This window comes from Lynx canadensis, chromosome X (assembly GCF_007474595.2).
Source record: "Lynx canadensis isolate LIC74 chromosome X, mLynCan4.pri.v2, whole genome shotgun sequence".
NCBI lineage: Eukaryota > Metazoa > Chordata > Mammalia > Carnivora > Felidae > Lynx > Lynx canadensis.
The window spans coordinates 31,826,603-31,854,526 of NC_044321.2; the positions used below are offsets into that span (position 1 = coordinate 31,826,603).

At 41.0% G+C, this 27,924-nt stretch overlaps 1 pseudogene; it reads right to left on the reverse strand.

The window, feature by feature from the left end:
- Positions 1-13,206, reverse strand: part of LOC115506744 — an 81,014-nt pseudogene extending 67,808 nt beyond the window's left edge.
- Between the last annotated feature and the right edge of the window lie 14,718 nt (positions 13,207-27,924).

Here is a 27,924-nt window from a genome sequence, read left to right on the forward strand (position 1 = left end):
TAGAAAGAATCAAGGAGATTACTGCTCAAGTATAGATTTCATAATTCAGACCCTTTTTGGCAAATGCATCCTCTATCATAGTGAAATAAAATCCTACCCTAGTACCTGAAAATATTGGATTCTCAGGCCAGAGAAGAGACAGGATGCTGTTGTACTTCGATTGAACCTCTGGAGAGTGTCCTGCTCACTCTGAAGCCGGAGTCATTTCTTCTCTTCTACCAACAATAAAATGTGTGTTATAGGAATTCACATTTATAAAGAGGAAGAAGGAAAAATGCATTAGCACTGCACTGTTTCAAAAGGCAGAAAAGGCATTTGATCAGATGATTGATTCTCATCTGCCATGAAAAGCTTTCTTATAGAGCAAAACAGAATCTCACTATAGTTCTAATAGTAAAATGGCTGATTCTCATTTCCTGCCTAATGAATTATTTACATACTCCACCCAAAGCCATTTATACTCAATCCACAGTTAGGCAATGTTCCAGAAGATGGTGCCCTCATTTATAAGAGAATCTCCTCTGAATTCAATATATTCTCTTCATTTAGTCTGTGAAAATGTGGGTGTACTCCGCCTCAGACCTGAAGATTCATGTTGTGATACATCTGTTCTACTAAGATCACAGAGCAATGGGTGTAGTGAATTTTTGCAAGGACGCCATTATTTGATCAATGGAAATAGACAAAATAGATAGTGCAGGACCAAGTAAGAAAGAGCCATTGTTACTGTAAGGCATGGCCCAGCCCCTTATCCAGTATATCTGTGAGTCATGTTGCCATTTCCAGATTCTCCCCCCACGTTCCTGTGCTGACTGGTTCCTCCAGCTGCAAGCACTTCCTTACCTAGCAGATATTTAAGGGAAACTGTGGGAGATGGCTGCTTCCAAACTGAGGATGATGTTTTTAATATCTTAAGAAATTTTTTAAGTTTATTTATTTGGAGAGAAAGAGAGAGAGAGAGAGAGCATTAGCATGAGCAGGGGAGGTGCAGAGAGGGAGGGAGAGAGAGAATCTCAAGCAGGCCCCACACTGTCAGCGCAGAGCCCGATGTGGGGCTCTATCTCAGTGAGCTGTGAGATCATGACCTGAGCCGAAAACAGGTCTGATGCTTATCCAATTGAGCCACCCAAGTGCCCCTATCTTAAGAAGCTTTCTAAGTGACAAATTAGTTTGTTGTTTTTAGGCTTCCTTCTTTCCTCAGGCATGTATTGACAATACCTAGCTCGTTCATAGATAGAGTGCAGCTTTTCTCTTCACAGAAAAGCCATATTCTTGCTTCACATGGTATGTAGGAAGAAAGACTTATCTTGAAAGCCCTGCAGACCCCTCAAGTGCTCTGCTCTTCATTAAAGAAATAGACAGGGAGCCGCACAATAAAGAGTAGTGGTGACTCACTGGTCTCTGGCCAGCGGTCCCCATGCAACATGGATAAATACAAGTGAAATGGAGACCAGCTGTCTCTCAAAATGCTCAGGATGCGTTTCTTATTTAACGTTACTGGCAGTGTTAATTTCCCTGTTAACACATCAGCTGAAAAAATATATTTTTAGGTACTCAAGCAATTGCTTTTGGACAACTTTCCTAATTTTAGAGTGACATATCACTTCCAGTTATCAATTTCATACAGGCATTGAAATAGAATGCATCTCTTTGGGGTGTAAAGATGTGGTAGTGAAACTAACAGAGAAATGTGGCAGTGACATGGATACTAAGCTGAATTAACACATTGCAGTAATGAGTTATGGTTCATTATAATTTCCTAAAACTAGGACCTCCTTAGAGGTAAAGTTGGACACGTTTAAATGTGTCTAGGAATCCTAGCTATCTCTTGAGGATTTTGCTTTAAAATTCGTGATTTCATTTTCAAAACTGACCTTTAAATTATTAATTCTGTGGATTTATAGCACTAAATGTTTTCTAAATGATAATCAAGTTTTGAAATTGTGGCTATAAAGTTTTGTGTTTTATTATCAATAGTAAGTTGGGTAATTTTAAAAAATCTCACTTTTAATTCTCTTGAAATTTATGAGATAGCTTTAAAATTACATATTTTAATAAGTATTGAAATACATAATATACATATAGGAAATGCACATATGTATAGTTTTAAGAATAATTATAAAGTAGAAAGTAGTGTACATCTGTTCTATGTAAGAAAACAGAACACCAACACATCAGAAGCCCTTGTGGGTTCATTGCTTGGCATATGTCCTTCTCTTTCCACTAGAGTTAACTTCTGACTCTTGAATTCTTTCCTTGCTTTTCCTTTTGGTTTTACTACATATGTATGAAACTATAAAGAATATACTGTTTCATGTAGCCTGAAATTTACACGAACAGAATAGCATTGAACATATCCTTTTCTGTCTTGCTTTCTTTGAGAGTTGAATCACTTTTTTTTTTTAGAAAAATTTTTTAAGTTTATTTATTTTGGTGGGGGGAGGGGCAGAGAGACAGGGAGAGAGGGAATCCCAAGCAGGATCTGCATCTTCAGCAGGGCTTGATCTCACGAACTGTGAGATCATGACCTGAGCCAAAACCAAGAGTCAGACACTTAACTAAGCTCCCCAGGCACCCCTGAATTGAATCATTTCTAATTGCCTATGTATATGATGTACATTGACATAAAATAAAAATATTGCATGGAACATACTTATACAAAAACTATTGTTTATCAAAAATATGTCTAAGTTATATATCTCTTTCATGAATTATATTACCCTGAATGTTTGCTTCTTTAACAATTCCCTGTTTTACAAAACTTGCTTATAAAATTCCTTACAGTTACAGTGTACTGAACATTGTAGCATAGTTTCTACACTGGTCACTGTCAACTTACTCCATTCTTTTGTCCATTGAATCATTCATGTGAACATACATTCTCTGTTAAGCAGTGTCAGCCAGTATATAACACATGTACTGGCATGAAGTTAACAACTCTGAGAATTTCTTCTAATTAATTTAAGTATGATGTAATTTGCTTTTCCATCCTTCAAGATTGTGTTGTACCTATCGATGAACACATTTTTTCATTGTTGTCTACTGACAGAACAGAACATTGTCATCGTTTGTAAAATTCCTTTCTTTAATGTTTTTTAAGAGAGAGAGTGCTCGTTTGCCCACGCACATGTGAGCAGAAGAGGGAGAGGGAGAATTTTAAGGGAAATTTAGGGCTCCTGAGTGTGGAGCCTGCCATAGGGCTTGATCCCAGGACTCTGAGATCATGACCTGAGCCGAAATCAAGAGTCAGACAGTTAACAGCCCGTTAAGCCATCCAGGTGCCCCTAAATTCATTTTTTTTTAAGTTTATTTATTTGTTTTTGAGAGAGACCATGAGTGATGAAGGAGCAGTGAGAGAGAGAGGGAAAGAGAGAATCCCAAGCAGGCTCCACGCTGTCAGCACAGAGCCCAATGCAGGGCTCGAACCCACGAACCGCAAGATTATGACCTGAGCTGAAATCAAGCGTCAGATGCTTAGCCGACTGAGCCAACCAGGAACCCCCATAAATTCCTTTTTTAACATTATACATGATGATTTCAGTTTTTTCCATGCTGGAAGAAGAGTATGTAGTCATATCTGTGTGAAAGAATCAAATTCTTTGAACAATTCATTCCACTTCAAAATATAGTCATGGCAAGTACCATAATAATTATCCACTTCAAGTCAGGATAATTTCTTTCCCAATCATACATAATGTTGTCCCTTTTAAGGAAAGCCTTGACACTTAAAGGAATGAATTTTTTCATCAATTATTTCTTTTACATGTTCAGCAAGTTCCTTTAAGCAATGGAGTACTTCAGCAATGCTGCTGTTCTTTCACTTTGCAAAATCTTGTTACAAAAGAGATATTGAAAACTATGAATGAGAAATAAGTAGGCTTCACTCAATGGATAATTTTAAAAGTCAAGAAGAATTTTCAGGGTTTTTTCTTCATAGAGTATGAATTCAGTGTTTCAAGAAAACTGAAGAGCTGTTCAAGCGTAATTGTTAAGGAGAGCCAATGGGTTTCCAAATGAGAGAGGATTGAAGATTATTGGATGCCAATAAAATCACAAAAATGATCTGTTAAATGCAAACCATACATATCCTGAAGTAAGAGGACAATTTTATGCCAATTACCTTAATGTCAATAGAAAGGACATCAGATGCTATTTGAGTAGAATTATGCAGAATATGAGACATATAGCAACGTTTTCCATAGAATCATTCATATTCTGCTTCAATTTTTAATAAATTTTACACTTATATACAAATATCCAACAAAACCTGGACTTGTTTTATCTCTATAAAAAGCAGTGCATTTTCCTCAGCCACTGCTAACTTAAAGAGTCTACAAAGATCTTGTTTCTGAAGTTTTGTGTGGAAGGGATTTTATTCCCAGTAGCAAGCTTTTTTCATGAGAAAACTCACTCAAGCAAAGGAAAATGTTTTCCTGCATTGTTATTTATCACTTAGATCTGTGGTCATGGCATAGAAAGGTTTAGATATTTTAGTGTGGATGATTTAGAATTACGATTCTGATTTTTTATAATCTCTGTGATAGTAAATGGAACTATTAAATTCTTTATGATTTCTCCTTGGCACTTTGAAATTTGCTTGCAATTTTGGAATTGGAAAATACTTCTGGTAGTAGTACAAAAAATCATTTGAGGTGAGAAATTGATGTGTTTTATATATAGTTGTAGAAGGCCATTACAACTTCTGCTGTGACTATTTTATCTTCTTCATATGAGTTTCTCAATCAAAAAAAGTTATCATTTTTTCACTGTCTTTAGTACCAGTTGAGGAAATCCTGTATCGCTCATGCTCAGCTGTTAGCATATGCTGGTTTTGATCTGACTTTCCACCATTTTCTATATTGAATGAACAGTTGCATACTGTAGGAAAAGCTTTGAAAGGACTTGTTCCTCATTTAGTAAATGTCTACCGTCCATAAAATGTGTCACAACATTTACACTTGTGTTGGGCATTTTGAGGTTCCAATATACACAAAGAAAACAACCTTTGCAAGAACTAAAAAGATTGAATTTGCACCTCTCTCCACCACCTCAGCCAGTGTGCCTGATACTCACAAGTCTGAACAACTCCATAAACAGGGGTGAATGGTCGAAAGGGTTGTGAACTTGTGAACTAAGAACAACTTGAACTTACTGTTTGATGCAAAAAAGGCAAACTCCCCGTTTGCCTGAAGGGAGAACTGTACTTGTAAGGCTCAGTCTTTCTGAACAAAGCCACAGCTGACCCTCCACGAGGTTTGGCTATTGGGCATTCAGGGATTGGTGGACATTCAGAAGTGGAGTGTTTAGGGGCCAAGAGATGTTCATGGGTGTTCCTGTGGTCCCTAGAGTCAGGCTGCTAGGGACCAGCCAACTTGGGGATGCAGGGTGCCTGGACAGAGGACTTGCGGCTTGGATGCTGTCAGAAATGTGAGGCTGTCGCTGTTTGGCTGATCTTCAGGGTGGGAGTATCACTGATTGGCTGAGTTTCAGGAGCCTGGAACTGACATTGACTTGCTGTCTTGCAGAAGCTTGGTTACTGGGGAGAGGCAGTCCTCAAGGGTCTTGTTATATAGGTTGGAAGTTACATGTAGTTAATGGTGGTTACTTGTTCACGACTTGGGACTATGGCCAAAAGTATTCTTTCTTAATTATTTTCTTTCTTTAATTCTAAATCTCCCCTTTTGATCTTCCATCGGCCAAACCTCTGGAGAGACCAGGTCTTTATTTGTGGAGGTATGATTTCAGCTGGTGTTGCCTTAAGTGATTTAATTGCCAATTACTATGGTTGAAAAATAGTTCTAACTGCAAAAATTTTAAAACTTACTGAAAAAAGCAAAACACAGGACATTTAGGGTGCCCTGACAAAGTCAATATAGAATGCAGGACAAAATCACATAGAAGACATGTCCTGTGTGTTTGGAATGGCTGTCAACCCTGGATAAAGTCCATGTCTGAAGCAGGGTCTTGTAACACCGAGCTTTTCCGACAGTGCTCAAGGGCACCCCAGAGCTCTGTGAGTGTCTTCCCCCAGAGGGAAGAAGGAGCTGAGTGGACAGGACTCTGGGCTTATAGTCACCATTTTACCCAGATGGCTCAGTCCTCCTTATGTTCATGGATCAGATTTCTGGGGAAAGCTGCAGGTGGAATAATTAGTCGCATGGCTAAAATATGGACAATTACTGTCTCCCAATTAGATGAAGAATGTGTCCTGAAGTTCTGACCTTCAGGGCTCTGGGCCCCAGATTTCCTTTACTCCCTTGCTCTGTATGTGGTGAGATGCATCCTGGAGAGCTACCAGCCACCTAAAACAAACACACAAATTACAGCAGATAAAGTGCTGGGTATTGGTATGGGGTTGTCAACTTGGCCTTGGATAAAGGTTATCACGAGTAGAGTCCTAAAAGGAACCCAACACAAAAGATGTGAAATTGAATAATCAGGACATTTAAGTTTATATGTAAGCCACAAATATACAGGCATATGCAAAGGCACAGATCTATGCTTAGAAAAGAGGTTAAGGAAACATGAGAAAACTTGCTCTGATTGGTGGATATCTGGGTGAGAAATTTCCCTTTTTAAGCTCTTCCCTGGATTTATTAAGCCCTGTGTAATTTTGCTTTCTAGCTGTGTTTTGAGGAGAGACGATGACAAAGAAGAGCTTATAGATTTTACCTAAATTTATGGCCTTAAATGACCTCTATTGATACAGCCAAAACTAATATGCAGCCCGGGACCCTCTCCTGATAGCCAGATCCATGTTTTCTTCTTCTTCTTTTATTAATGTTTATTTATTTATTTTGGAAGGGTGAGGGGAAGAGGGAGAGTACACGCTCACATGGGAGGGCAGAAAGAGAGGGGGAAAGAGAAACCCAAGCAGGCTCCATGCTGTCAGTGCAGAGCCACATGCAGGGCTCAACCTCACAGTGAGATCATGACCTGAGCTGAAATCAAGACTTGGATGCTCAACCGACTGAGCCACGAAGGTGCCCCAAGATGCATGCTTTTGTTGCAGCTGGACACCTCCACCCGGACAGCTGGCAGACCCTTAAGTGGCCCACATTGACTCCAACACTTCCTCATCTCTATCTATAACTCAAATCGCTACCAACTCTCCTCCCAAGTTCTCAAGCTCAGCTAAGAGGAATGGCTTCAACCTAATCAGCGGACTCTCATTATAGACTCTCCCCGCACACCGCACACACTATTTCAGCACCTACTGACTACTAAAACTCTCAAATCTGTCTCCTCCTCACCATCCTCACACACAGCTTGAATTAAGTGTCTTGTTATTTGCTTTTTAAATTATTATTATTTAGTTGAGAAAGAGAGAGAGAGAGAGAGAGAAAATCCCAAGCAGGCCTGTGCTGACACTGCACTGTAAGCACAGAGTCTGCTTGGGATTCTCTCTCTCTCTCTGCCCCTCCCCTGCTCTCTCTCTCTCTCTCTCTCTCAGAACAAATAAAAACTTTAAAAAGAGATAAATACTTTCATGCAGAAACACCCCCATTAGTGTTTAAATAAATAGGGACTGTAGCTTAACCAAGTTAATTTTCTGTTCAGTCTAATTAGAAAGCAGGGATATATAAATCAAAATGATTCTAACTATATTTTGCCCTTAAATTTGACCCCCCCAATTTTTTTTTTTACTGTTTATTTATTTTTGAGAGGCAGAGAGATACAGCATGAGCAGGGGAGGGGCAGAGAGAGGGAGACACAGAATCCGAAGCAGGCTCCAGGCTCCGAGCTGCCAGCACAGAGCCCGACGTGGGACTCGAACTCACAAACTGCAAGATCATGACCTGAGCTGAAGTCAGATGCTCAACTGACTGAGCCACCCAGGCGCCCCAAATTTGACCAAAATGTTTTAAAATGACAAAATAAAATGTCTGTGAGAACATAGGAAATTCACATATAATAACTAGTGAGAATATCAATTGATATGGCATTCTTGTAATGAAATTTTAGCAATACTTATAAAAATTGAAAATAATTACATATTCTACTGTAACACGATTTTCACCCAGCTATGTCTCTAAGCAAACATGCACACATTCCAAAGAATTCATGTTCACAGACACTTATTTCTGTTCTATTGATCATAGCATCAAGTGGGAAACAGGTACATGTCTTTTCAGTGGAAGCATGGTAAAGTTATGGCACACACATCACTACCCATGTATGTTTAAAAAATCACAATATATGTTTATTAAGCACATTTATATATTAAAAAAAGCCTAGAGTCAGCTTTAACATGCTACATTGTTAACTGTAGTTGACTCTGAAAAAGGGCTGGATTTTGGAGGAACGTTATAAAGGGTGGAATTGTGATTTATCTGTATTAGGCATTTTTTGCAACAGTGCACTATTACCTTTGTAATTAAAATATTTAAATAAGTCTAACAGCAGACAGATCAGCTGTGCATCAGTAAAGTTAAATTTCTCCTACGTGGGAAAACAGGTAAAATCTGAAATCTGAAAGGCTTAATAAAACAAAAGTTTATTCATTCTGCACTGAAAAGTGGATGGGGGTTGGCAGGGACTCTCTGCTCTCAGTTGAACTAGAGATCCAGGCTTCCTTCTTGTATTTCCACTATCTCAACACGGACTCTCCATGTTTGGTGCTGAATAGAAGAAAAAGCATTGATGTGTCACATGGATTCTAAAATGTCTTAGCCAGCTACTGAAAAATATTACTTCCCTTATATTTCAGTGGCAAGGACTAGTCCATATGATCCTTTCCAGCACTTGGTAATGGAGGCTTTCCATGAACCTAGGGGACGGAGGAAGGCAAGACGTACAGTCCCTTGCACAAAGTGTCAAATAAATAGTATGTGCTCAATAAAGAGCACCTATTATGTAACTTGTTATGACAACAACCCTCTTTATTTCTTGGAGAAGTTTCTGAGAAGTGTACACTTGTCTTGTAATTTACCAACTTTTTCCAGAGCCTAAGATGTGACAGCTGCTTTCAAATACAGGATTACATCTAATTTTCAAAAGGACTCTGAAACTATCTGTAGGAAAGGTTCATCTTCCTTCATTCAAGGGCACCCTTGTGCACTACCTTTTGCAATAGCCTCTATAATCTCAGTAGACTGAGAATTTTCTCCTTCCTTTTGGTGATGGTCAATATCTTCCCTTGGAAGTCTCTACTGCACACCACCTGATTGGACATGCCTGAGCCACCTGCCTGTACAGTGGCTATTAGACATTGAAAACCAGAGTTTTCTACTGGGGAAAGTGTATAGATAAGAGACAGTAGAAGGATGGTGAATTATTTTTTTCTTTTTAAGTCAAGGCTAGCATGTCTGCCAAGGAAACATTTTCTACCTCCTAGTAGGACTCCAGGTTTTTTAGGAATTTAGCTTCTCTAGACATTTGCTTAGCCAGTGATATCCGTGGTCTTTCCTTTCTACTACTTAAGGAAGAGGCTTTGATTTTGACCACTTAGGTATTCTCATTTATAGGTGTAATATGTTCAATTGCAAATCAGACACTATTAAAATCCTAATCCATATATTAAAGTGATGTCAGAAAACTCCTTTCTGACTTCAGAATTATATCCCAAAAAGAAGCAGCAGGTTGTGTACTAAATAATATTCTATCAACCAGTTCATTTGGAAAACACCTTGAGTGTGGGGAGGATGCTGACGGGAAATGGCCACATTTTGATAATTTGTTGTCCAAAGTGAACTTTATATAGAAGGGGCGGCTGCTCTCAGAGGGGTCCCATGGTGAAGATCAGCCAGGAGATACCTGCAGGGAGTTGGAATCCTCTGTCAGTGGGGAGGGCAGGTGACTCTGGACTTTCTGTTCCACTGGGAGCAGGGCTTAGCCTCCAGAGGATGATGCAGTGAAGAGCAGGTCACTGGGTGCCTGGGTGGCTCAGTCGGTTGAGCATCGAACTCTTGATTTTGGCTCAGGCCATGATCCCAGAGTCGTGGGATTAAGCCCCACATCAGGCTCCTTGCTGAGTGTGGAGCCTGCTTTGGATTCTCTCTCTCTCTCTCTCTCTCTCTCTCTCTCTCCCACTGCTCCTCTTCCCTGCTCATGAACTCTCTCTCTCTCAAAACAAAAACAAAAACAAAAACAAAAAACTGTCAGTAGGTTAGGTTCCAAGATTAGACAGGAGGGCACACTGGGGAAGACCCAGGGGAGGGGTACCATAATGTGGGAAAGAGCTGGAGTTCAACAAAAATTGCACCTGGGAAAAGGTAGCTCTCAAGTGCCTGCTGGCAGCAAAACCCTATGTAAAGAAAGCCCGTAGAGAACCCCTAAATGGTGTTTCTCATTTTTACCTCCCTTCTTTATGCCTGTTGTTAGTGCTTTGGACACAGGGTCTTTTGTTTGTTTGGTCATTTGATTGACATTTAGGAGTAGTGAGAAGAGAAATGAATTAAGAGACAGAAGGTTGGTCTCACACTGGGAGGAATGGAAACAATATGGGGTTCAGACAATTTCTGATCAGGGGTCTGGTCCCAACTCCTCCACATACTATCCATGTGAACTTGGGTGTATTGCTAAGTGTTCTGAACCTTAGTTTATTCCTCTGTGAGGTGGATTGATATGTCCTATCTTAAAGGACTATTGGAATATATGTGCTGAATGTCAAGCGACTAACACATTGCCTGGAATGCACTGGGTCTTTAGTGATTGGCAGTTTTTACTATTGTTATTTTGACCTCAGACCCCACCACCCTCTTCTCCAGAATGTGTCAGACAATATAAAGCACTCTAGGACACAGTACATCAAATCAATTGAAAATGCTAATTAGCAAGAAAACCTAAGTAAATTCTCCCCCTTAGAGGATATACTGTATTATATAATTTGGGTGTGGAGAGTTTTCTTCAGGTTGATGCAACTCAAAGCATCCAGAATTTGTGTAAATGCCAATTCCATCCATCCCTTCTGGCTCTACTTCTCCCCAAATCACCCCTGTTTTTATTCATTTTACCCCCACCAAAAATCTAGATCTCACTTAGAGTTTGGGAAATTACACTCAAGGTAACCTCACAAAAATGTCCTTTGAATGGAGTGGGTTCTGGCTCTCTAAGATCAAGGAAAATAGTGCCAGATCAGTAGTTGCTGGCACCTTAAAGGAATATTTCCTTTATTTCTCAGAAACCCTTTGGAGTCACTGTACATGAAACGAGTAGTTTGTCCACTATGATCAATCGCAATGGGATGAGCACAGGACAAGTTCCATTCCTGCCCCAGGTGCAGATTTCTCTGGCTTACCCCTGATCCCAAAGTAATGCTACTGCAGTTTTGCATTCCAGGCTATTGACTTTCAACTCTGAGATACACTGGAGGCTCTGGCCCCTGCTCACCACTCCTACAGCTCCATCTCCCCAACAACTCAGCTTAATTTAAAATTATCTCCCACTGAAAGCCTTGTAATTTCACAAGGCCCCAGTATGCCCTGTCTCGGGGCATTTACACTTGACTGCTGCCATATGGATTTCCCATCCTCTCCTGTTTTTGCTTGTCAGTTAGGTCTTAGAGGATACCCACCATGATTGTCATATAATTATTGCCTCTCAATGCTAAAATACTATGGATAGGGGCTGGGTCATGTTTATGCTAATGTCCCCAGTACTAGTGTGGTATCTTTCCAAAGAGTAGTTACCTAGTTAATGTTTGGAGAATATTTGTCCAATTAATGTTCCTTCTATGCTCTTGAATGAGCTAAGCAAATACATATATATGTCGTTTTTACTTTTATAAACTGGACTAGCAGGGACAAAAGAAGCTAAGTATTGACCGTCTTTTACTTTTTTGTCTATTTATACACCTCAGCCATTTTACTGCTGAGTTTTTACAAATTTGCAAGGAAATCCCTCCTCCAGTTCCATGTTCCCTTATTCTAGATCACTAACAATGATGGCTTCCAATTTGCATGACAAAAGAACAAATCTCTTACTCTTTTTTTTTTTAATTTTCAAAGTTTATTTATTTTGAGAGAGAGGAGAGTGTGAGCAGAAGAGGGGCAGAGAGAAAGGAAGAGAGAGAATCTTAAGCAGGCTTCACACTCAGCCCTGAGCCCTATGTGGGGCTCAGTCCCACAAACTATGAGATCATGACCTGAGCCGAAATCAAGAATCGGACGCGTAATCAACTGAGCCACCCAGGCACCCCACAAATCTCTTACTCTTAAATCTGATAAACAGTAATAAATGTGTGAACAACATCATTTATAAACTTAGATTCTTAAGCTAATCAAACTTCCTACAAAAGAAGTAACATTTGAAAAATACCAAAGAAGGGTATAAATCTCCCAGTCACCCATGTACAATAGGAACACACAGATGTTATATAATGTTTTCCTCCAATCCCACTCCTGCCTTTCACTATTTCAAACGTTGACTTCCCTCTTCAACAACCAAGTGAAGAATCTGCCTCCAACCTCACTAGGGGTGGGAGGAGCTGCAGGATCTGGCACTGGAACATGCAGTAAACATGCAGGGTTCCATGGCAATGGAACATGGCAATACTGCCAGCCCTGGCTCCAACTGTGGTCCAGCCTCTCTCTTCCTCATCTCTCAAAGCCTCCACATACTGGAATTGGAAGCACCTAGGTTGTCTGTTCCAATGGATCTTGGCCAAAAACTCTAGCACTTTCATCATTCTGGTTTCAATAGGGGCCCTTGGGCTCCACAGGAATTTATAGTGCGGAGGATCACTATTGGGCACCTGCTGGTATTCCAGGTACTTTTCTTTCCCCAAGCTTCTAATGAATCTACTGGGTTCTTAAAGACAAAGTGCTTTTTCCCAGAATAAATACTCGTCATATTCAGCAATTCCCAGTTTTCCTCCTCAGTTACATCCTTGCCTTTGAAGGAGACAGCTCCCAGGATAATTATCAGGAGGCCAGTCTTGGACATGCCCTCTTCACCACTCAGCCTTCCATCCTAGGTGAGGTCCAGTTTGTTAACAAGAGCATAGCAGTGGCTGGTGGGGTTCACTTCCTTCACATCAATGCCAGAGACCAGTTCTGTGCACTCGGAGGCTCTCCTGAGGATCTCAGGGAAGTGGCCTTTGTACTTTTTGATGACATTCTTCTGCATGTCTGCCTTTCTGATGGGCTCATTCATTTGATACTAGAGCAGCAGGAAATTGACTAACAATTCCACGTGTTCACCTATAGGATTTACGGGCAAGTTCTCAGTGTCTGGCAGGGATTGCAAAGTGCTTGGGTTTTCCATCTCTTGGCTGCTGGAGTTCTCATCTGGTTTTGCTCAGTGAGATGGCTGTGATGACAGTGGAAGAGGAGTAGGAACTCTGAGGACCCTGGGAAGTACTTACTGTGTGTCCCAGGAGTAGAAACCTCCTCCATGGGGCAGGGGATCAGCGAAGAGGAGGAGGAAGCAGCCTCATTCTCAGCCACTGGAACCGGTGCACCCTCCAGGCCCTGGGTCTCATCATAAACCTGAAATCTTGCTCGTGTGGGAAGTATGGACTCTTACCCCATGAGGCGTGATGACTGGTGTTGGTAGTAGCACACTGGAACATCACCAGGAGGGTGGGCAAAGAAGGCCCACAGCCTAGGAGACAGATGGAGGATATGGCAAACTTAACCATAACAGCTCTTATGGACGCCGTCTCCACAGGTCTTCTCCTGAGGGCAGTGCTCTAGAGCCTCACAGGTCACCTGTCCTGAACCACCCGTTTCATAATAACCTGATAGAAGAAGTGATAAGGCTCCTCAGGGTGAAGCCAGCCATCTCAGACTGAACATTCTTAGGGCTTATGGTAGGGCAGGCGAGGGTGAAGGTCTATGGGGTCCCTTCTTTTCTGAGGTGTGTCATCTTAGCCCTCACTACGGGTCTTCACCTTGACTCCTGGCATGGATAGGAACATTTCTCTCCTGTACTAGGGCTGCTCCCCTTAGACTAAAGCAATCTCTAATCTGAGACCCCTGAGTAAGAAGTCAGGGAGTGCCTAATCATAACAGATTTACCCAGAGCTTCCTCGGTCTAACAGCAGGGGTGGGACCTGGGGTGGGTGGTCCCCTCAGTCCTCAGAGCATTCACCTTGACCCCTGCAAGGTGCTAGGTCACTTCCCCTCTGTTAACCTGAGGCCAAGCCCCCTCAGGCCAGGCCTCACTTCTCCTTAATTAATCATAATTAAGATCCTCACGTGAACTCTGACAGAACCTGGGAATCTTCTATTTGCAGACCTGAGGCTACTCCCTTGGACCAGGCCTCCACAACCCTGAGGCCTGCGACTCCTGAGGAGAAACTCAGGGGCACCACTTGTGTCCATCTCTGTAAAGCTTTCCAAGGCTGACAGGAGAGGTGTGGCTCTTTCTCTTTTCTGGAGGTGGACAATTCCCTCAATCCTTGGTCCAAGTCCTCAGCTGTACTTGTAGGCCTAGGACTTTTCTCTCTGCCTAACTGGGACCCATCCCTGGAGCAAGATCCTCATTTCCCTGAGATCCTCACCCTGCCCCCACAAGAAATGAGGGGGTGCCTCAGTCTGACAGTAATTCCAGACCTCGGGGCTGATAGCTGGGGCGTGGCTCTGCAGGGCTCTCTCTCTTCTAGAGTTCGTGGCCACCTTCAGCTCTCATTCAGTGTCCTTCTCTCAGCCACAGTTTTGTTGATTAATTTCTTCCTCAATTAAGATGCCTTGACTGATTAAGGAAGTAATCAATCTGTGCACATTTGTCAGACTACAACTCTCCTAGAGATTGAGTCTGAGTCCCAGGCTAGATTTTTGTTGAGGAAGCTGCAACAGAATGCATTTGTCCAGAATCACTGCTGGGCTGTCAGAGAAGACATACACACACACACACACACACACACACCCTTTTCATTGGAGGTCTCTTCTCCAGCCAGACTTAAACTCTTGGGAATCTTTCTTCTAAAAGATTTACTTTCTACAGGATAGAGACTCATGTAGGCATATTTTTTTAAGGTAGTTTTGTCCATATCCCTTGGAAATCTTGTGATGTAATGTACTGGAAACATTACAATGTAATATGATGTAATCTAATCTAATCACATAATCTACAGTTACCAGCTATAACAATCAGCATAGGCCCACTGGGTGGATCATGCTCTTATCGGACTTCTGACTTGTAATCACTTGATAAATAATTGAATAGGAAAGTAAGAAAAAACCTTAGAAATTGTCATTTTATGGATGGGGAGCGTGGAGCACAGGGAGGTGGTGATATGTCCAAGATCACACAGTTTGTGCCAGAAGAAGGACTCACACTGACATCAGCTGTTTCCATCCTTGTACTCAGAATGACTGAGGCATTAGAGTGAGGGGTGGAGTGTTTTGCAAGTGATTTGTTACTGATAAGTTAAAATATTGAAGTGATGCTCAATGACTATGTCCTCACTATAATAATTCCAAATATAACAGTCATAACAAAATTGTCTCTTATCTTCAGTCTCCTCCCTCATTCCCACCACTCTATAACCTTCTTACAAATATATTCTGAATGGATAGAAATGTGCTTATGACTGTTACATAAGTATAATAATAAACAGGGGGCACCTGGGTGGCTCAGTCCATTGGGCGTCCGACTTCAGCTCAGGTCATGTTCTCACAGCTTGTGAGTTCGAGCCCTGCATCTGGCTTTGTGCCGAAAGCTCAGAGCCTGGAGCCTGCTTTGGATTCTGTGTCTCCCTTTCTCTCTGCCCCACCCCTGCTCACACTCTGTCTCTCTCTCCTTCAAAAATAAATAAACATTAAAAAAATTAAAGAAATATATACTAATAAAGTACATATTGATTTTCAATTTTCTCCCCCCCATTAGTAATGTATCAAAGCATGTTCTATATCAATCTTCAGAGTGGCCCTAAAGTCTGCAAACTCAGATAACATTATTTCACTAATATTTTCCATATGGAATGTGTCCTCAATGGCATTTTATATATTTGCCAATATTTCCAGACTTTACAGGCACTCACTATATAGCATTTTTCTTTATTTGAAAAATCAAATAAATGACTAAGCTTATAATTAAAATGAATGCATAACTGTCTGAAAATTTTGTTTTGGAGTGGTGAGAGTGTTGAGATATATAATTGGCAGTCTAAGTATTGTTCATGAGAATTATATATGAAGCCCAAAAGTTGAAATACAGAAACATTTTTCTGTAAATGTAACAAGTGGATTTCCAGTAATAGCTAATTTTTAGTCTTTCATTTAATAAATCTTTATTTTATGAAAGTTTTAGACCTACAGAGAAGATGTGATGATAGTACAGAGATTTCTCATATACATATGCTATAGTCGGTTTTCTCTATTATTCATATCTTCCATTAGTACGCTTGTCACAGTTAATGAACCAATATTCATACATTATTATACGAAGTCCACACTTCTTCCAGATTTCCTTAGTTTTTACTGAATGTTCTTTATGTACTCCAGGATTCCATCTAGGATACCAGTTAGTCATGTCTCCTTAGACTCTTCATTAGCTGTGATAGTTCCTCAGGCTTTTCTTGTTTTGAACAACCATGACAGTGGAGAGGAGAACTTGTCAAGTATTTTGTATAATGTTCCTCAGTTGAGATTTCTCTGATATTTTCTTATCAATTTAATGATTTTTTTTAAATGTTTATTCATTTTTGAGAATGACAGAGCGTGAGCAGGAGAGGGCAGAGAGAGAGAGACGGAGACACAGAATCTGAAGTAGGCTCTAGGCTCTGACCTGACAGCACAGAGCCCATTGTGGGGCTCGGAACTCACAAACCACGAGATCATGACCTGAGTGGAAGTCAGACACTTAACTGACTAAGCCACCCAGGCTTCCCTAATGGTCTTTTAAAAAGAATCAGCTTTTGGTTTCATTGATTTTTCTCTATTTTCCTATTTTCAATGTTGTTGATTTCTGCTTTCAATTTTATTACCTCAGTTCTTCTTCTCCTTGCTTTAATTTGCTCTGCTTTCTCATTTCCTAAGGTGGAAACTTAGCTTGTTGATTTTAGATCTTTCTTGTGTTCTTATATATACATTTTACTATAAATTTCCATATGCATTGTTGCATAGCTATAGCCAGCAGATTTTGAGAAGTTCTATTTTCATTTTTACTTATTTTTAAATTATTTTAATTTCTGTTCTATTTTTCTCCCCCTTTTAAAGTTTTCTTTGCATTTCACTTGGGGAAGTTTCTGTTGATGAATCTTAAAATTTTCCCTCAGATATGTTGAGTGTACTAATGAGCCAGTCAAGGGCATTTTTCCTTTTTGTTTCTGTGTTTTTGATTTCTAGAATTCGTTTTTGATTCTTTTCTTAGAGTTTCTATCTCTCTGAGTACATCATACATTTGTTCTTGTGTGTTATCTACTTTGCCCATTAAAGACCTTAATATATTACTCATATTAAATTGTTTCATAATTTCAACACCTATATCATGTGTAAATATGGTTGTGATAATTTGCTCTTTTGTGGAGTAAGAATTCTTGTGCCTTCAAAGGTCCTTCTAGCTAGACTAAGAATCAAATTGACAGGGTGTACCTGGGTGGCTCCATTGGTGGAGCTTCTAACTCTTGATTTTGACTCAGGTCATGATTCCAGGGTTGTGGGATAGACTCCCTGTGGGCTCCATGCTGAGTATGGAGCCTGCTTAAGATTCTCTCTTCCTCTGCCTCCCTCTCCCACTCCCTCTCTCTCTCTCTCTCTCTCTCTCTCTCTCTAAAATAAAAAACAAAAAAAGAATCAAATTGACATTAGATTAACAGGAGAAAAACAAATTTAATAGCGTATGTACCAGGAATACACACAGACCTAGAAATTTCAAAGTCATTCAGGCAAAATGAGATATATATGTCATCCTGAACCAAGGAGAAGGGATAGAGTTCTGGGACTTCAGAGGAAAGGAATACAATTCACAAGGCAATAAGAAGAGCAAATGTTTGGTAATTAGATGTTTGCCTTGCCATACATTTGGGTCACTCAGATAAAATTTATCTCCATTAATAACCCTGATTCTGGGAAAGACCCCTAATTTAGATTCTTCTGTGTGGTTAAGATAGGGAAAAAGTTTCTCCTGAACTCCCAGGGTCTCACATGCCTTCAGCTCAAAATAATCCACAAGCCAAAGTGGCATATTTTTGGGGTGGCTGTCCTGAACCCCTTCAGTTTTGTCTCTTCAGACTGTTTTTCTTTCTCACCTTTTGGTATGCTTTGTAATTTTTTGTGTATTGAAATGTAAATGTATTGGGTAATAAAACTTGGGTAAATAGGCTTTTAGTGTGAGGATTTATATTAGTCTGGCTAAGAGGAGAGCTGTGTTAAATTTAATGTTCCTCGTAGCTATGGGTACTAGAAGCTTCAAATTCCTCTAATGTCCTTATTTTGGTTTCCCATCTTGGCTTTAGGGCTTCTCTATGTACTGTTCCTCAGGGAGAGTCTCTTTCTTGCAGCTTTTTCAACTGTTACCCAATATTATTACTATATTGGAGCCTTGTTGGTGTGGTGGTAGGTGAGGGAGACAGGAAGCGTTCCATAGTGTTCTTTTTTTTTTTTTTTTTTTTTGGCTTTCTTGAATATTTATTATTAATTTAAAATGTACATCCACGTGAGTTAGCATATAGTGCAATAATGATTTCAGGAGTAGATTCCAGTGATTCATTCCCTATGTATAACACCCAGTGCTCATCCCAGCAAGTATCTTCCTTCATGCCCCTTACCCATTTAGCCCATCCCGCCACCCACAGCCCCTCCAGTAACCCTCAGTTCTCTGTATTTAAGAGTCTCTTATGGTTTGTCCCCCTTCCTGTTTTTATATTATTTTTGTTTCCCTTCCCTCATGTTCATCTGTTCATAACCTTCTGATTAAATCTCAGTCTTTTAGAGGACCATTGTCTTAGTGCTGTGGTATTCACGATAGTCTCTATCCCTCCTCCAGTGGCATATCATGTTTGCCTCATTCCTGCTACTCCTTTCCAAGGTTGCAACATTTCTGAAAATTAAAAAAAAAATTTTTAACTATATTTATTTATTTTGAGAGAGAGAGAGCATGCGTTTGTGTGTGCAGTATGCAAATGGGGGCGGGGCAGAGAGACAGGGAGAAAGAGAATCCCAAACAGGCTCCCTGCTGTCAGCACAAAGCCCCATGTGGTGCTCCCCATGAACCGTGAGATCATGACCTGAGCCGAAATCAAGAGCCAGACACCTAACCAACTGAGCCGCCCAGATGCTGCCTGCCCCACACCCCTGATCTATTTTTTAAAAGCCCTGTTCCGAGCTGACTTGTTCCCTTCTTCCCCTTTTGGTGAGGCCAGAAAGGCTATAGGGGAGGAATTCCATTTCCCAGACTGGATAAAATTTTAGAATTGTGCTCTGGCCAAGTAATTTACCCTGGAGAGTAGATCTTTTTTATGGAGGAGGTTAAGGGGATATGTAGTAATGGTTACTCTCCCTTCCCTCTGACAGAGCAAGGAGCGATCTTTCTTGGCTCTTTACCCTGAGAACTTAGTGGGGTTCCTAAAGAGAAAGTCCGTGATTGGGAAGCAGATCTTGGCTGCTGTATCTTTCTGCATGTGCCTGTCTTTCCAATATTCAGGTTGGTATTTTTAAAAGGTAAAACTATGGGGGTGCCTGGGTGGCTCAGTCGGTTGAGTGCCCGACTCTTGATTTTGGCTCAGGTCATGATCTCATGGTTCTTTGGTTTAAGCCCCACATTGGGCTCTGTGGTGACAGTGCAGAGCCTGCTAGGGATTCTTTCTCTCTCTCTCTCTCTCTATCTTTCTGACCCCGTCCTCAGCTTGCTCACACCCTCTCTCTCTCTCAAAATAAATAAATAAACATTAAAAAAAAGGTAAAACTAGGATGCACACTCAGGCAACCTGAAATCAGACTCTGTCTGTTTTACCAGCCAAAAGGAAAAAAAAGGAAAAAGAAAAAAGAAAGAGAAAGAAACAAGTTTGAAATTCTACCTCAGAGCTTGAGGTTTTCTCTGTGGAGCCCAATCTACTCGAAAGATAGGAAAGATGAAAGATGAAGCCCTGTTTCCCCAAATTAATATCACCTGTGAGGTGAGTCAAATACTTTCTTCTCCTATTCTCCATAACTGTCTCAAGATTCCCTACTGACCTATTCTTTACTCCTAACCAGTACAGATCCAACTGTTGATTGAAGAAATATCACTGGGATTTATGTGGTGAAAACATAGGAATGCCCTCCTTGGACTCTCTAGGCATAAAAGAACAGTGAACTTAATTTGAATGAATTGTTGGAGGATTGAGATTCTTATAGTAAAGAAAAGGTCTTTTAAAGATACACACACATTATTTTGTTTAATGTTTACTAATTTTTGAGAGACAGACAGCATGCAAGTGGGGAAGGGGCAGAGAGAGACAGAGACACAGAATCTGAAGCAGGCTCCAGGCTCCGAGCTGTCAGCAGAGAACCCGACGTGGGGTTAGAATCATGACCCATGAGATCATGACCGAAGCCGAAGTCGGGCACTCAACTGACTGAGCCACCCAGGCCCCCAAGAAAAATGTCTTAATAAAAGTTTTTGTTTATTTTCAAAAAGATATGGGTGTTACCAAATATGTGCAGTCCATACAACTGTGCCCAGGTATCTATTTGCATTTGCTTTCTCCACCTTTAATGTTTCATACAACTTAGTTCCAGCTCTGCTTATGAATTTTAAGAGAAAATTCCAAACTTCTTCCAGTGTGCTTTCTACACCTTCCAATAGAGGCTGTACATGGCTTTTTCTCCCTAATGGGATAAATGAAACTTTAAGATCTCAGACGTTACTCCTTCCTGGTTCAACTTTGAAGTTTGGCTGTGAATAGCCTCAAGGAATTTCACAAAAGACTTATAGACTCAGACGTCTGTGTTTCCTAATGCTCTTTTTCTCTGGCACATTTTAGTTCTCATTTACATTTGATTTCATTTCTGTAACAGTTCTGCTTTAATGAAGGCTGTCTGTATTTAAAAGTGAATTGGGACCCACTATACACCTATTAGAATGGTAAAAATCCAAAACTGTACCACCAAATGCTAGAGATGATGTGGATCAAGAGGAACTCCTAGTCATTGCTGGTGAAAATGCAAAATGGTACAGCCACTTTGTAAGATACTTTGGTGGTTTCTTACAAAATGAAACCTACTGTTACCATATCATCTAGCAATCCCACTCCTTGGTATTTACCCAAATTAGTTGAAAATTTATGTCCACACTAAAACTTTCACATGGATGTTTATAGAAGGTTTATTCATGTTTGCTACAACTTGGAAGCAACCAAGATGTCCTTCAGTAGGTACTGTGGTACATTCAGACAGTGGAATATTATATATATGCAAAGTGCTAAAAAGAAAGAAGTTACTAAGCTTGGAAAAGACATGGAGGAACCTTAAATGTATATTTCCAAGTACAAGAGGCCAATCCGAAAAGGCCATATGCATTATGATTCAAATGATACAGCATTCTGAAAAAGACTAAACCATGGAGACAGTAAAAAGGTCGGTGATTCTAAAGGTCCTAAAGGTCGGATTAGGAGGAGGGAAGGATACATAGATGGAACTCAGGATTTTTAGGGCAGTGAAACTATTCTGTAGCATACTATAATGGTAGATTTAAGTCATTACACATTTGTCAAAACCCATAGAATATACACCAATATGGAACTGTGAGGTAGCCTAAGGGTTTTGAGTGACAACAATGTGTTAATGTAGGTTACTTGATTGTAACAAATGTACCACTCTGGTTGGGGATATTGATAGTGGGGTTGGCTGTGCATAGGTGCAGACAGGGGCTATATGGGAACTCTGTTCTTTCCCCTCAATTTTTCTGTGAACTTAAACATCTCTGCAAATAAAGTGTATTATTTTTTTATTAAAAAAATTTTTTTTAATGTTTTATTTATTTTTGAGACAGAGAGAGACAGAGCATGAGCAGGGGAGGGGCAGAGAGAGAGGGAGACACAGAATCTGAAGCAGGCTCCAGGCTCCAAGGTCTCAGCACAGAGCCTGACGACGCGGGGCCCGATGCGGGCTCAAACTCACAAACCGCGAGATCATGACCCGAGCTGAAGCTGGACGCTTGACCAACTGAGCCACCCAGGCGCCCCTGTATTATTTTTTTTAAGTGAATTAAAGGGGCACCTAGGTAGCTCAGTTGGTTGAGCATCCGACTTCAGCTCAGGTCATGATTTCATGGTTCAAGAGTTCAAGCCCCACATTGCGCTCTGTGCTGCCTGCTTTGGATTCTGTGTCTCCCTCTCTTTGCCACTGCCCTGCTTGTACTCTCTCTCTCTGTCAAAAAAAAAAAAAAAAAACATTGAAAAAAAATTTTTAAAAGTGAATTAAAACTTCCCTGCTTTTGGTCTGTCTCTCTCTGTCAAAAAAAAATTAAACATCAAAAAAATTTTTTTAAGTGAAATAAAACTTCCAGTCTGGATCAGATAGTATAAATCTGTTTCTCACTGTCTTTCTTGCCAAAAACACTATAAATCCTGGAAATCAGGGAGCCTGGGTGGCTCAGTTGGTTAAACATCCAACTTTTGGTTTCGGCTCAGGTCACGATCTCACGGTTTGTGGGTTCAAGCCCCATGTCGGGTTTCATGCTGACATTGCAGAGCCTGCTTAGGATTCTCTCTCTCCCTCTATCTCTGTCCCTCTCCTGCTCTCACTCTATCTCTTTCTCTCTCTCAAAATAAATTTAAAAAATTTAAAAATCTTGGAAATGGTACAAGAGGAAACCAAAGGAAAATTTGAAAGGTAGTAAGATTACTATTCTTACCTCATGACCTCACATCCATTCAAATTTTATCAGCTGAGGGCCCAGATAGGAAGAGACAAGCCCTGTCTGAATTCCAGAAGTATAGAATTTATGAGCATAATAAAATATTGTTTCACAACACCCTGTTATAGAGCAGAAACTGATTGAAACGCATCCTATTAATTTATTTTTCATTTTAGTTCATACTGTTTCATCAGTATTTTGTTTTCCATGTGACATTCCATTCTTAGTCAATTTCTATTTCATCCTTCAAAAAATTGTATTCTATATTTCATTCCAAATTCCATTTCTTTTTTTTCTATTCTGTCTGCTATCTTCAAATCTGTAGTGCATATTTCATAGTCCATTTATTTCATGCCATTGCATTTCAGTTCCATTCTATATTCCTTCCTATTTTAATTCCACTTTCCTTCCTTTTCTTTAAAAATTTATTTCACTCCATATTCCATTCTATTCCTTTTCTCATATGACATTATATCTTTTATTCTGTGTGCCATTAGATATTTATTTCCATCCTCCTTTCCATTCCATTTTCCCCTTATATTCCATTCAATTTCCATCCTCTTCAATTTTCCATTTCATATCCTGTTCAAGTCCATATTCTATGCCTCATTTTATTCGAGTTTCCTCTGCAACCAGTTTTCATTTCACCCCACTCTGCATTACATTTAAAACCCATTGTTTATTCCTTATTATTTAATAATTCCAAGTACCATTCCATTCTGATTTGTGTCGTATTTCCAGTTGCTCATCCATTCCACTAAACCTCTCATTCCATTTTGTCAAAATTGTTATAACAGTGACTTTCAGGAGATCTGCTTGCCAATATTTTTATCAAAAAATTAGAAATGTGCCTGGCCTTATACCAAGAATTTCCACTTCTGGGAATTTATCCACAATAAGAATAAACTTAGGATATGAACAAATTTTAGCAAGAAGGATGTGACTCACAGTGATAGAGTGCAAAATTGAAAACAAAATAAATGTTAGCAATATAACAATGCTTGAAAATGTAGGCTTCCTCTATAAATAAATATTTTCTAGTTACAAAATGCCCTTGTGTAAATTTATTTATTGACATGGAAAGGGTGTTTTCTGGATCCAAAACAGAGGTTACAAAACAATATTTGTGGATAAATAATTCCATTTTTATAAAACAGAGCAAAACAACTATGAAATATATATAAATGACCATTCTGCCAACATATAATTAAACATTTGCAAAAAAAAAAAAACACACCACCACCAACAACAAAAATAAACAACAACAACAACAACAACAAAACAAATCCATTTCTAGTAGTTACCTACGGGTGTGTGAAAATTTAAGTGCAAGTTTTCTTATATTTGTTTTTTTCTGTTTTGGAAACTGAACATGCAACCCTTTTATAGTAATGACTAAAATATCCAAATACTCAACTTCAAGTCTGTGCATCATAACATATTTATATTAACAGAAATTAGACATGCGTGGCCAAGAATGAAGACTAGGCCAAATAAATTAGCATGCATTTGATTACTATGTACTTACACAAATGTTAATAAATATTTAAGGACAGAATCACTCTTAATCTCAGTCAATTCTTGCCTGTGCCTCTGAGGCACAGGCAGGAAGAAACAGTCTTCCCAGAAAATGTCTAACTCCCTTCTGGTGCCTAGGAACTACAGGAGGCAGCAGTGCCGAACTTTTTGAGCACAGTGTGGGCCCCATCCTGTTTCTCCTCTTTCAGGTGCCCTCCAACTTTTAAACCCAGCCTGGGGTGATTCAGATGTCTGGAGGAGTCTCAGGACAGTCCCCTCCGGGGTCATCCATGCACCCAGGGTCCTGACTAGATTCCATATGGGTGACCTATCTAGGGGATTATCTCTTTCTGACCAGTGTGCGGTTTCTTTCAAGTGTTTTTTTCTTTTTAAATTTATTTATTTATTTTTGAGAGAGACAGAAAGAGCAGGCGAGGAGCAGAAAGAGAAGGAGAGAGAGAGAGAGAGAGAGAGAGAACCCCAAACAGGCTCTGCACCAGAAGCCCTGAGCCATACCTGGGGCTGGAACTCAGGAACAGGGAGATCATGACCTGAACTGAAACCAAGAACTCAGGCTTAACCCAACTGAGCCACCCAGGGGCCCCTAAAGTTTATTTTGAGAGAGAGAGACAGAGAGAGAGAGACAGAGAGAGAGAGACAGAGAGAGAGAGACAGAGCCTGAGTGTGAGCAGGGGATGGACAGAGGGAGAGGGAGAGTGAATCCCAAGCAGGTTCAGTGCTGTCAGCACAGAGCCCAACAGGGGCTCAGTCCCACCATAGTGAGATCATGACCTGAGCAGAATTGGTGGCTGATCTGACTGAGCCACCCAAGGCACCCCTCCTTCAAGTGATTTCTTGAGTTTGAGCCACGAGAATGGTTCTGAGGCACTGATTTGGGGTCACTCAGATTGTTTATACAGAGCCCCACCCTCCTACACCCACTCACACACTTTTAAGGGCTATGTTTAAAGTTGAGGAAACTCACGGCGACCACTCCCGGGCGCTGCCCGGCTCCTGTTTGTTGCCAGATGGGTCTGGGTTCCCGGGCTCAGGAAATGAGAAGTCATGTGATACCCAGGTCACCAATCAGAAGCGAAGATTCCACCAGGGCCCGCCCACTTTCCTTGCTCCTCTAGTCCCGGCTCTACTTGAGGTAGTGTTTGCCGCCGTGTTCCCGTTTCAGAGAGACTTGTATTTGGGCCTCCGGGTCATACTAGGAGGAGGAGGAGAAGAGAAGCAGCAGCAGTTTGAATCCTTGCAGGGTGACGTAGCCAGAGGGAGCGCTTAAGAAGGAGGTCGCCTTTAGCACCTCGGGTGCAGGCAAGACTGGCAACCCAGATCTTGCTGCAGAGATTCTCCGTGTCTCCAGCGACCCAGCACCACTGAGCTCCCCAGAGTTACGAAAGCTTCCACTGAAGCCTCCATTTCCATGACTTGCTCGGCATAAACTGTGCCTGCAATGAGGCGTTCTGACCTCGCAGGCTGCCAGAGTTGCCGTTCAGACCTTATACCTGTGGTGGCCGAGAAGGGCGAGAGTCAAGACCATGCACCGGGGCAGCTAGCTGTCACAGGAAAATCCACAAGGGGCATTGGCCTGGTCAGTGGATGAGCTCAGATCGAGGCTTGGAAAAAACATGCCAAAAAGCCGCTCCAATAGGAAGAGCCTGCCTAGACACCCACCTCTCTGGGGGACTGTCTGTTTTCTGGAGCTTTCGGGACTCAGATTTCTGAGCCTTTGCTGCCATCTTCTCCAAAACCTTAGCCCAGCAGCAGACGACGTTCTCAGGCTTCTGTCTGGAGTCCAACATCATGCCCAGGTCCTGCGCTTCAGGGCCACGGATCCCTGCCAGGCCCTGCCCGTGGAAGCCGCACCCCTTAGTCAGGCTCTGCATTTGGCAGCCGCCCAGCAAAACCAAACCCCGCCTGTGGAAGCCAGGCATCCCCGCCAGACCCAGCTCTCCTCAGCCACGAACACACACCAGGCCTGATTCTCCCGAGCCATGCCACACAGGTAAGAACAGCAGTGCCGTCCTTCTCCTCCTCGGCCAGCTGGCCTTAGTCCTGCTTCTCTCCCTAGGTTCACCTCGGAAAAGCTGGTCCCCCGGAGTCCTTCAAACTCTCTTGATGCTGAGATGCGATACCTTGCCTCCCAGCCTGGCAGTAATGCCGCCTGCATTAAGTGCCTCTTCATCCTGGTCTCCAGGCATATATTCTGCTTTCAGTTTGCTGGGCCATGTCGTGGGAGCTTCCTTCCCTAGGGTTACTGGTGTGAGCCCCACCATCCCCATTGGGTTTTCTGTCTTGAGCTTCTCTTTCTCCTACCATGATGATGATGATAGGATGATGATGAGGATGATGATTTTGCCTGAGCTCCAACTCCAAGCCTAGCTCTCCTAGAGGTAGGCCAGCCTCACTGCCTCACCTTGTTGCCCTGAGGCCTGCCAGTCCAGGAGAACAGGTGGAAAGAGAGCACATACCCCCTCTACCTCCTGTGCTGTGATCTTCTCTCTGCAGTCTCCAAAGCAAAGTTGGAATGGACCTCCATTCACTGCAATGAATGGGCTTGCCTGCTGGTGGTTACCTGTGAGGTTTCCAAAGGTTCTGCTAGTCACTGACCATCATTAGGAGCAATTTTAAAGCCTCTCCTATGATTCCACCACACAGTGCTTAATCTGCTGTTGAACCTTGATTCCAGGACTCCTGCTCCCTCAAATGGCCTGCCCTTACTCCTAAGCTGAAATTTTTCTTTTCCAAATTGCCTTTTACACAATGAATTTTTAAAATGGTATCTCATTCTGGCTTTTCCATGAGTACATGGAAGAGTAAACACTTCTTTTGTTTTGGGGCATTTATGTTTCTCTAAAATGCCTGTTTATACATTTTGTTCATTTTCCTCATTGCCTTAAAAATATACATGATGAATAGTAACCTTTTTTTTTCTGGTTAATGTGGGACAAATACCTCTCCAAGTTTTTGGTCTACTTCTTGAATCTTTTAAGTACTCTTATTTAATTACTGAAAGTTTTAAAATTATTATGCAGCTGATTTTGACTATCCTTTACAATTTGTGCTTCTTATATTTTAATTAAGAAATCCTTTACTAACCCTAATAAGTTAGTCTTATTTTTTTCTATATACTTTAACTCTTGCTTTTCACAGAATACAGTCCACCTGAAATTTGTTTCCGTGTAGTGAAGAGATTCCAACTTTATTGCCTTGTTCCATATGGATAATCTATTGCCCATTAGAATTTTAAAATTTCTTCCTTTCTCCATGATCTACATGATAACACTGAAATGATAAAGGGTTTCTTTAAGCTTATTTATTTATTTTGAGAGAGAGAGAGAGCACGGGTCGGGGAGGAACAGAGAGAGATGGAAAGAGAGAGAATCCCAAGCAGACTCGGGACTGTCAGCGCAGAGCCTCGTGTCGAGCTCGAACTCAGGAACCATGAGATCATGACCTGAGCCAAGATCAAGAGCTAGACGTTCAACCAACTGAGCTACCCAGGCGTCCCTGAAATAGGTTTTACTTTGTGCATGGATATAACTTAAAACTCTTTGATTCTCTTTCAGGAGTATTTTCATATTTTTCACATTTCATGACCCTATAGTTTTTCATAGTACATCTTAGGAGCAGCTTGTCAGATTGCACAAAATATCCTATTGGGGTATGGTTGAA